The sequence below is a fragment of the Nomascus leucogenys genome, chromosome 12 (assembly GCF_006542625.1).
Source record: "Nomascus leucogenys isolate Asia chromosome 12, Asia_NLE_v1, whole genome shotgun sequence".
NCBI classification, from domain to species: domain Eukaryota; kingdom Metazoa; phylum Chordata; class Mammalia; order Primates; family Hylobatidae; genus Nomascus; species Nomascus leucogenys.
This window is the reverse complement of record NC_044392.1, coordinates 104,356,708-104,366,894: the sequence shown is the minus strand read 5'-3', so window position 1 is coordinate 104,366,894 and position 10,187 is coordinate 104,356,708. Positions and strand designations below refer to the sequence as shown.

The 10,187-nt window shown below is 37.2% G+C and overlaps 1 long non-coding RNA gene across 1 annotated transcript; it reads left to right on the top strand.

Moving 5' to 3' along the window:
- Positions 1-2,139: 2,139 nt before the first annotated feature.
- On the top strand, positions 2,140-4,285 carry LOC115837494. The gene is made up of 2 exons (XR_004032524.1): positions 2,140-2,190; positions 3,888-4,285. It is a non-coding gene; the product is annotated as an uncharacterized LOC115837494 (long non-coding RNA).
- The last annotated feature ends 5,902 nt before the right edge of the window (positions 4,286-10,187 follow it).

The following is a 10,187-nucleotide window of genomic DNA, read 5'->3' as shown; positions in this document are numbered from 1 at the left end:
ATACTCATTTTTCCAACATTCCTCAGACAGGGCTCAGGCCAAAGGTCTAGGTTCTGTCACAGATTTAGTTATCTATCGCTAAATACCAGTAGCCACACTCTTGGTGGCTTAAAAAACACACACTTTTAATTTCATAATTTCTGAGGGTCAGCAGTGTGAGCAGCACTTAACTGGGTGGATGCTCTGTCTTGGGGTCTCGTAACACCTCAAATTGTCATCCAGGGTTGTCAACGGAGGTAGGTTCTGTTTCCACATTTATGTGGTTATTGGCAGCATTCAATTCCCTAAGGATTCTGGCCTGGGGGCGTCAGTTTTTGCTGGCCGTTCATCTGATGCTACCCTCAGTTTCTTGCCAGGTGGTCGTTTTCAGCATGGCTGCCTGTTTCCTCAAAGTCAGTAAGGAGAAGTGTCTCTTTGGAAAAGGAGTATTACAGTCTTATGTAACATAATCGCATACCTTCCAATCACTGTTTTCTATTACTCACAAGCAAGTCTCAGGCTCTGCCCACACGCAAGGAGAGGGGATTACACAAAGGCCCTAGGAGGTAGGTATCGTAGGAGCCACCTTAGAGTCTGTCCACACAGTAAGTTGGACCCATCCGTACTTTAAATGGGGAAATGGTGACATAGAGAATTAGGAAGAGTGAGGAATCCATTCTGGAGTCACTAGCGACGGTGGCAGCAGTATTCTGCTCCCAGGACATCGGTCTCCAGGGTCCAATACCTGCATTTTACTGGCAAAATACCAGTACTAGTAGGCGGTGCTACTGAGACTTGAGTTCATGGGGAGGAGCTGCTGTCATCAAACTAGTTCTAAAGCATGATTTTGGCTATGGCTTTGGCTACAAAACCACTCTTGCTTCTACTCATTTTATTCATCTGTTTCTTAACCTTCCCAGTGGTTTTGTGACCTACCTGAAAACTTTCTAATACATTCATTTTATGCTTTAATCAACTACACTCGATTTCTATTGTGTGTAATCAAGAACCCTCACTGATACACTTAATTAACTAAGGATTGCTTTCTAGGATTCCAGTCTGCCTACCTACACCTCTCCTGCCTTTCCTTACTATAAACAATAGAGACTACAATCATTAAACTTGGATGTAAACATAATCTTATTTCTCTCTAGAAGAGCCTCCCTGACTCCTCAATTAGGTTAAGTATTCCAGCTATATGTTTCTATAGCATTTCCCCTTCATACCAGTTATTACGCTTGACTGTCATTATTTTTCAAATAAAGTCTTCCCAAGTAAACTCAAAGTCTCCTTTCTCCACAGCCTTCATTAACCTGTAAATCAGTGCTGTTAGATAGAGTTTAAGTGCTAAAATAATAAAGGTATAAGTGAAATTTTATTACTATGTTCTCTACAGCCGCAGTCCCACCTAGTAATCAATTGTGTCTAACATTGGATAGCTGTATTTGTCAAAAGTGTAGAGTTAACCTTTGCTGTCATTATTTTGAATTTTTATTCTGAAAATACTGGTTGCAAAATTCATTCATGCTAAGAATTCACATTTCCTCAATTCAGTGTCAGAAAGCAGAAGTATTATGTCATCTTTTGGTCTACCTAGATTCCTTATACCATGTTCTAAAACTTTATACGATAGCAGATGAAATTCTTAGTGGATGTTTGCAACCAAGTTTATCTGTTTTATTGCCATATATTCACTATACTTTCAATATTCTTTTTTTCTTCCCTTCACATATTCTTTGCCGATCTACTAGATCACCATGTTCTCTCAGCATAGCTTTGTTTATGTCTTTCCTTCCATTCCAATGCTCCCTTCCTCCTTCTACAAATATTGAAATGCTACTCATCCAATGAAAGTGTAATGCTTTCTGCTACCATTTCCCTGCCAAGCCCAAAGTGACATTTTCCTACTTCAAACTCTCACACTTATTATTTTATAACTTCTGTAATCATTATGTACGTCTTATCTCTTTTAGTACAATATAAGTTCCTTGAGTATAATGTATGACTGATTCATCTTTATATTCTCTGATTACTTTATATATACCAGGCATGCTGTAAATACCTGACTGATCTTACAGTGAGGAGAATATAGGATGGAATGGATATAAGAGCAATCCAATTAAAGACTACCTGTGAATATTAATCATCTTCCAGACAAAAGATGCTGAGTTCTCTAAATTGCTTCATGTGAGATGTAACACAAAACCACACGTGAGTATAACCTAAGAGAATTGTGTAATCCAAATAATACCATGCATAAAAACCTTGTAGAATTAATCGCCTCCCTCAGTTTCTGTAGTATTCATTAACAGTACTGTGTGCCAAATATTTTTGGATTTATTCCATCTATCTGCCAGGCACAGGCACAATTTGGGATTGTGTGGAGTTATGTGACTTGTTCAATGAGTGTGAGTGAGAGTGACATCTGCCAATCCAAGGCCATAGAATTTATAGCCTAAGGAGATTTTAAGAGACCTTCTTGCACTTGGGCATGGTGACTTACTGCATTTGAGATGATGCCACCCCACATTCTGGGTCCCTGACACACTATGATGAAGGGAGCTTTTTGCTAACCTAAAATGGACATTTAGCATGAACGAGAAATAAAACCATGTATTGTAAGTGACTGAGAATCAAAGTTATTTGTTACAATAATGTAAGCCTACTTATTCTAACTGACGATACGTTTATTTTCTTTACCATCCAGGAAGCCTGGAGATGTTTAAGAATATAGTATGCTTATGATTTTTAATTTCTCACTATTCTTTGCTTCACATTTCCTGCCACCAACTGTTTAGAACATCAGCCATAATTTATGCACGTGCAAAAGGAAGTTAAAATTATTGATGGGAAAAATTAGCTGTTATGAATTGGATATAGAGAATGATTTATTCAATAAAAATATAGGAGTATAATAGACTAAATTATTTTAGAAAAGAAGTAAAGGATTAAACTTTAAATGTAGAACGTCATTAATATTATACTACTCTCAAATTCCTATGGACTTTTGTTGTTTATTTTGAGAATTATCTGTAAAAGAAAGACAAGATGATGAATGCAACTGATAAAATGTGTGGGTTTTAGGCTATGATTATAAAGGTAACTTTTCCTATGGTAAAAATCTGAATTTTTTATTAGATGAGCATGTTCATAGGGAAAATTTATATTAATATACAAATATATTATTATACCTTTTAAAGAAGAGTGTTACATTTGTCATATGTTACCCCAAATTTTAATGAATTATTTTTCTTTTATAGAAGATCCAAATTTTAGGGATACGTTACTTGCCATAGGACACAATTGTAAGCAATAAAAGTTTAAAAAATAATATGGTCTGCCCACTTAGTCTTGGAGGAACTATTTTAACCATCTGATAGCCAAGAAGCAATTTTAGCATAATAAGCTTTTTCTATAGAAGATTACAGTAGGAATTGTAGCCTAGAGGATCCTTAATTATGATGAATTAAGAATTCAAAATACTTAATTATGATGTTATTTTAGCTCACTATGACTTTTGAGGTGTTAGGAAACTTCTTTATGTGTCTAAGAAGGACCATATATGACAATGGTAAAGTATGGAGAGGCCAGGAAACAAGCAAGCCATCCACGGCCTTATGGGAGCCATGAGGAAGGACAGAGTGAGGGCTCATCTTAGAACATGCAAGGGCAAGAGTAGTTGAGGTGAAACAGTGAAAGTTTTCATAACTATTGTTGTTTTCCAGGCATACAGGGCTCAAGATAAAGTTTATCATCATCAATCCCAAGTCCAAGTTTCAGTCAGGAGACAGAAATCACTCTAAGTATTTTTTAACGAACAGAGATTTCACATAGGGGATTAATTGCTTACAAAATCTTTGAGAGAACTAAAGATGCAAAGGTCAGGGGTAACTTTTGCTAGCTTTTAGGTTCACCACTACAGGAATAGCGTGGAAAACCAGGTAGCAACCAGGGTCTGCCAACCAGGACAAGGAACTCCAGAAAACTATTATTAACGATCGCAGCAAAACCTCTACAGAAATTTCACATCTGCTGAAGCCCACGGCATTTGCCTAGCACTGCCAAAGGAAAAAATAATGTCTTCTTGTCTCCCTTCCACCTTCAAAATCATGCTCCAGTGGACTTTGTTGTTAGAACATAAATTGTATTCTGTTCCACAGAGTCAAGAGAATCTAGAGAATGTGGTTTCTAAATTCCCAGCCCCTACAAAACAGAAGAAACCTTAGAAGGGTTTTGCTGCTTGCAAAATGAATTTAAACCTGCACGCTTATTTCTATTCTCTTAATAAAGACTTTGAAGGGATTAATTTATGATACCTGCAATGTTTCTCAGATTTCCTTGGACCATCTCAAATCATTCATACCTGTGTTTCTCCCTCACTTTTCAGTTGCCCTGCTCCCAAACACCTTCACTCTCGTCCACTTTTCTTTTTCTCTTTGACCTACTCCCTTCCCTTCATTCCTTTATGCTACTCAACTTAAAAATGAAAAGCAAGGCCGGGCGCGGTGTCTCACGCCTGTAATCCCAGCACTTTGGGAGGCCAAGGCGGGCGGATCACGAGGTCAGGAGATCGAGACCACGGTGAAACCCCGTCTCTACTAAAAATACAAAAAATTAGCCGGGCGTGGTGGCGGGCGCCTGTAGTCCCAGCTACTCGGAGAGGCTGAGGCAGGAGAATGGCGTGAACCCGGGAGGCGGAGCTTGCAGTGAGCCGAGATCGCGCCACTGCACTCCAGCCTGGGCGACAGAGTGAGACTCCGTCTCAAAAAAAAAAAAAAAAAAAAAAAAAAAGAAAAGCAAAAAAATGAACAACAACAACGAAAACATTGAGAAAGCTTTGGATTTCCCATTCGATGTAAAATTCAGGCTTTTAAGCAATTGTATGTAAATTTCCTAAGCCCACTGAATGTGCTTGTCTTTTAAGTTCTTAGGTGTTTATGAGACCCTGGTCACTCTGTATATCTAATCAAAACTGACTTTTTTTTTTATAGGACCTGGTTCCTTTCTTTTGTTTACTCACAACAGCACTCTTGAAAGCCACTATCAGCACAAAATGTTTGCCCTGACTGGGTAAGGGATACGTAACAGCATCACATGGCAAAGGTAAGATTAGATATTTAACACCTCATTTTATTTGGCGCACCCATACCACTGAGAACTTCCTTCTCTTGTCCTTCTCTTTCCCTGTTTTCGTCTTCCTTTCTTCCCAACTCCTAATCGCTCTTCGTTTCTTATGCAGAACGTAAGTTTCATGATCTCCTTTTATACTACGGTAGGTGCAGGGAGATAAGGAGCATCTCACTTTCCTTTCCCAAGGAGACCTATGAAGAAGTATTTTATTAAATGAAAAATCATCTACTCTGAAGAGCAGTTATGTCATTTTCATAGGGACAGAAGTAGTGGCCAATATTATTATTCTAAATGGAGCAATTTATTTTGTACTATGCTATTCAAAGAAAGACCAGTGCTTTCATTCTCAGTTCTTAACCTCATAAAAAGGTGAACTGTATAATTTGTACAGAAGCAAGCTGAAAACCAGAATGCACAGAGAAACAGAGTATGGTTATTACTAGTCTGATAATCTGGCATAGAACCCAGAGCAACACAGGCTTCCTTAGTGAAGGCTTCAGTGATGTTTGAATGAGGAGAGGAATTGCAATCCTCCCTTCCTGCGCCATGGTTGAATTATTTCTACAGAGAAATGGTGGGTGAAGTGGATAAGGGTGCAGAGCCTGGACTCTGCCTGCCTGAATTTGAATCTTTTCACTGGTACTTAATTGTCATGCAATCTAGAAAATCTGGAGGTAGGACAACTTTGCTAACATTTCTAAGACTCTGTCTCATGGAAAAGAGATGTAACACAGACAAAAATATTCCCTCCCTCATAGCCGTTGAAAGGATTAAATAAGGGCTATGTGTAAAGCATTTGACAATACACACCCAGATAAGTGCATTAATGCACACATGCTTTTATAAAACACAAGTTACCAAAACAAAAAACCTCACTGTCATTCCAGGCTCCTTTCTCCACTCAGCCTCCATATCCAATTGTTCACAGCATTTAGCCAATTATACCTTTTAAATATCTTCCAAATCTTTTTCCTCCCTACTTTAGTTTAAACCCTCAAAAACATCTCCTGCCTATACTGTGGCAATCACATCTTAACTCATTTTTATTATGATGATTGTGTCACACCCCCATCCACCCCACATTCCCATTGATTACTTACACCACAGCCAGTGTTCTTACTGTACAGAAAATGCGACGTCTAACTCTAATTTAAATGCCTTCACTGTTTCTGAAATACCTACAGAGTAAACTTAATATATTTTAGTAGATATGAAGCTTATCATCCAAATTTGCCAACATCTACAACAGTGAGTATCAAACTCCAGAGCGTATCAGACTTTCCAGGGATATTGCAAAAAATGCAAATTTTAGATCCTTACTCCATGAACAGCCTCATACGCTAAGTCTCAATTAAGACCATCAGTCTGAATTTTATCAGTTAGTCCAGGAAAGTCTGAAGCAAGATTCCTGTGGTCATCCCATGAGACCTGTGGCTTCACTGTGTAGCCACATAGCCACCCATTTCTTCACTACACCCACTCTCTGTCTGCCCTATACAACCAGTGGGTCTTCAAATACAATATAGTTTAAATGTCTTCATGCCTCTACTATTATTTCTACTTCTTGGAAAGTCCCCCCACCCATTCTGTCTAGCTAATTCTCATTCATCTTTCAGCATTTCATTCAAGGTCACTTCTATGTGAGGATATCCCTAGCCATCTCATGGGAGACGGCTATCTTCTGCATTTCAGTAAGCTCTTGTACTAACCTCTACTTGTACTTGTTGCATTGGGTTACAAGCAAATTTTAAATGTTATTCCTCCCTACTAGACTATGAAATTATGGCATGCAGGGAAAACTTCCTACTTATTTTTGTGTTGCCATTATTCAGTACCTGGCACATGCTAGGTGCCCAACAGATAATTATTTGTTAGCTGAATGAATAAACTAATAAATATTAGAAAGTCACTTACTTGGGATTATTTAAAAATTGAGGTCACCTCCACATGACAAGATATTTCTTCCACAAGCTTTCTGCTCTTATTCGAACAACCATCATTGGATACCATCTCAAATCTTTATAAGACTAAGAGCTAAATGTTTTTAACTTTATACTTAAAACATTTGACAAAATTAAAGGCTGTTTTCTATTTATTTGATTAGTTGGTTTAACTGAATAAGAAATTACAAGACTCTGATGAGATAGAAAGTGGAAAGGTGTTTTACTTTTCCTTTATTCCCTTTTAAATACAATGGCTGGAATAACCCAGGTGTCACCTGAAATGTTGATGACTTTGCCTGAAAGTGGAATTCTCTAACCATCTGCAGCTGGTGCAATTCAGTTGCCTGTGGGAGTGGATATCTATAGGTTTACCTGACAACTTGCAGCCAAGCTCTGTCTGCACAATAGAGTGACCATTTAAACAAGGGCTAACATTCTTTCCAACTTTTTACATTTTCACTGAAAGGAGATATTAAAGACTAAGAGTGTTGAACTTTACCTGAGTTTTGTGCTCCTAGAAAACAGCAATGATTAAGAAATCCTCCTACCCTTTTGTATTTTAGGAAATTGCTTATTATAAAGAACCATCCTTTCTCGTATGATTTATGTAAGACTCCCAGGTGACCTCCTTGTTTTTCTATGACAAAGCCAGATGCAGATCCTCCAAATGTTCATTATTTGTCTTCTAAATGATTAGCTAAAGTGTTTACCCCCACTCACCAATCTGGAAAAAATGCCTGCTAATTTGACTCGCCGTAACTGTCTACAGGCTTCTCTGCTTCCTTAGGCTCCTGAATTGGGCCCAACCTGGAGCTTAATAAGCAAGCATTGAGAGCTTATTTATGCCTTAGAACACGGAAAAACTCCATTTAAAACCCCTTCTCAAGATTCAGCTGGTTGTTAGAATGACATGTCTGCTCAGCTATCCACTCATGCCCGCCTGCTTATCCAGCTTCCCATACTCATGCAGCAAGGCATCAGGGTAGATAAAGAGGTAAGTCATGATTTTCTTGTCAAAAGGCACTGGTCTGCAATAATTTCTACTTTAGAATCATCATAGAATACTCTTTATGACAATTTATTAAGTGCAGAGGGATGAGAAGAGTAAAAACGCGCTGATCATACACTGAGTAGGGTTGCTCCTACGGGCTGAAGAGTGTGCTAGGATTTTACTTCTCAATGAAATTGGAGGAAACCAGAATTAAAAGGTAACTAATAATGTATTTCTTAAATAAGGTAACCATGGATCAAGTTTGAGATTTAGTTATGGGAACCAGTAAACACACAAAAGTAGATTACCAATTATCAGAATTTTCTTAATTTTAATAGGCAGAAGCACGAGGCATTAGGCACTTCAATTTCTGGGCATATTACCCTAGGAATTGCACAGAGAAAAATGCAGAAAATTATAGAGGAGAATTGTCTAATTCAAATGTCACGCTGGCTTTTAAAAAATTGATTTACTTACCTTAAGTTGGGCCCTGGCACAGAGCTGGAGGCACTGAAAGATTTTTGTGTGAAGGGTGAAATCTTAGGGAGCTCTACTTAGCATGATTGATTGTTTTTTTTCTCAATTGCATGATCCTCAATTAGAGTTCTTTATCCAGAGTATTTGTTAATTGAGATATCACTGTACAAGGCAGCATGGCATGCAATATATTTATTTCAAAAATGGCATTGTTCTTTGGCTTGAAATTCTACTACATAATACCAGAATGTTTAGGTTTTGTAAGTTTACGAATTGAATGTTTTATTATGTCCCAATTCTAAGCATGCTATAGAAATCATTATCTTTTGCCTGCGTAGTCTAATCACATTGCTAAGAAATATAGATGTGATTCTAAAGAGTTAGTACAGTAATTGCTTCAAGGGTTTTTTTTCCTATATGAAAGTAAAGGTGCTTATATAGCTGTAAGTATATAACTATAAAATCTAAAAATTTTGAGGGAATCCAGTGTTTGATTTTGTTTAACTTTTGCAAAAGAATGTTTCTTTGCCTATCTTCACCAACATCACTTTATCACTTTTATTGTCCATTTTTTTTTAATATTTCATCTATAGGTTTATTATATTATTCCCCCCCAAATTTAAACTTACCTCTCCAGCATTTTTATTATTATTATTATTATATTTTAAGTTTTAGGGTACATGTGCACAATGTGCAGGTTTGTTACATATGTATCCATGTGCCATGTTGATTTCCTGCACCCATTAACTCGTCATTTAGCATTAGGTATATCTCCTAATGCTGTCCCTCCCCCCTCCCCCCACCCCACAACAGTCCCCGGAGTGTGATGTTCCCCTTCCTGTGTCCATGAGTTCTCATTGTTCAATCCCCACCTATGAGTGAGAACATGCAGTGTTTGGTTTTTTGTCCTTGCGATAGTTTACTGAGAATGATGTTTTCCAGTTTCATCCATGTCCCTACAAAGGACATGAACTCATCATTTGTTATGGCTGCATAGTATTCCATGGTATATATGTGCCACATTTTGGGTCCTCTCTGAGCCATCTTTGTACTATCTTTCTGTTTCCCACATGGATTAATGAGTTAAAATTTTGTTCATTCTAAAAAAAAAAAAAAAAAAAAAGAAAGAAATATAGATGTGATTAGAAACACTTTGATATTCAATGTAACACAATGACTTTGAAAAGTGATATTTATGGCTGATAATATTCTCCATCTGAGCTATCATTGTCTTAAAGAATGGAGATCGCTATCCTTATAGTAATGAGGATAGAATATTCAATAAAAATTAACAATAAAACAAGAAAATAACATTTCTCAAATTACACCATTACAACAGTGGATGACTTATAAAAAATGAGAATATCAAGAGAAGGTAATAGAAAACTGTTAGCAATTAAAATTTAACTATAAAAAGACTAGTAGTACTAGGGTAGGGGTAGAAATACTGAAAAGCCATCATTTGGCACATATGATAAATAATGCAGCATTTTACCACACACTCATCACTTAATCAAAAACAGAACAGTTACTTTTACACAACTATTAATATTAGAATAGCTCCAAATTCATTTTAAGAGGGATTCAGAACTTCTGGGTAGAATAGTACTCCTGTTCTGCATTATGCTAATTTTATTTGGAAAGTGTTTCCTCTTAATTACATTGGC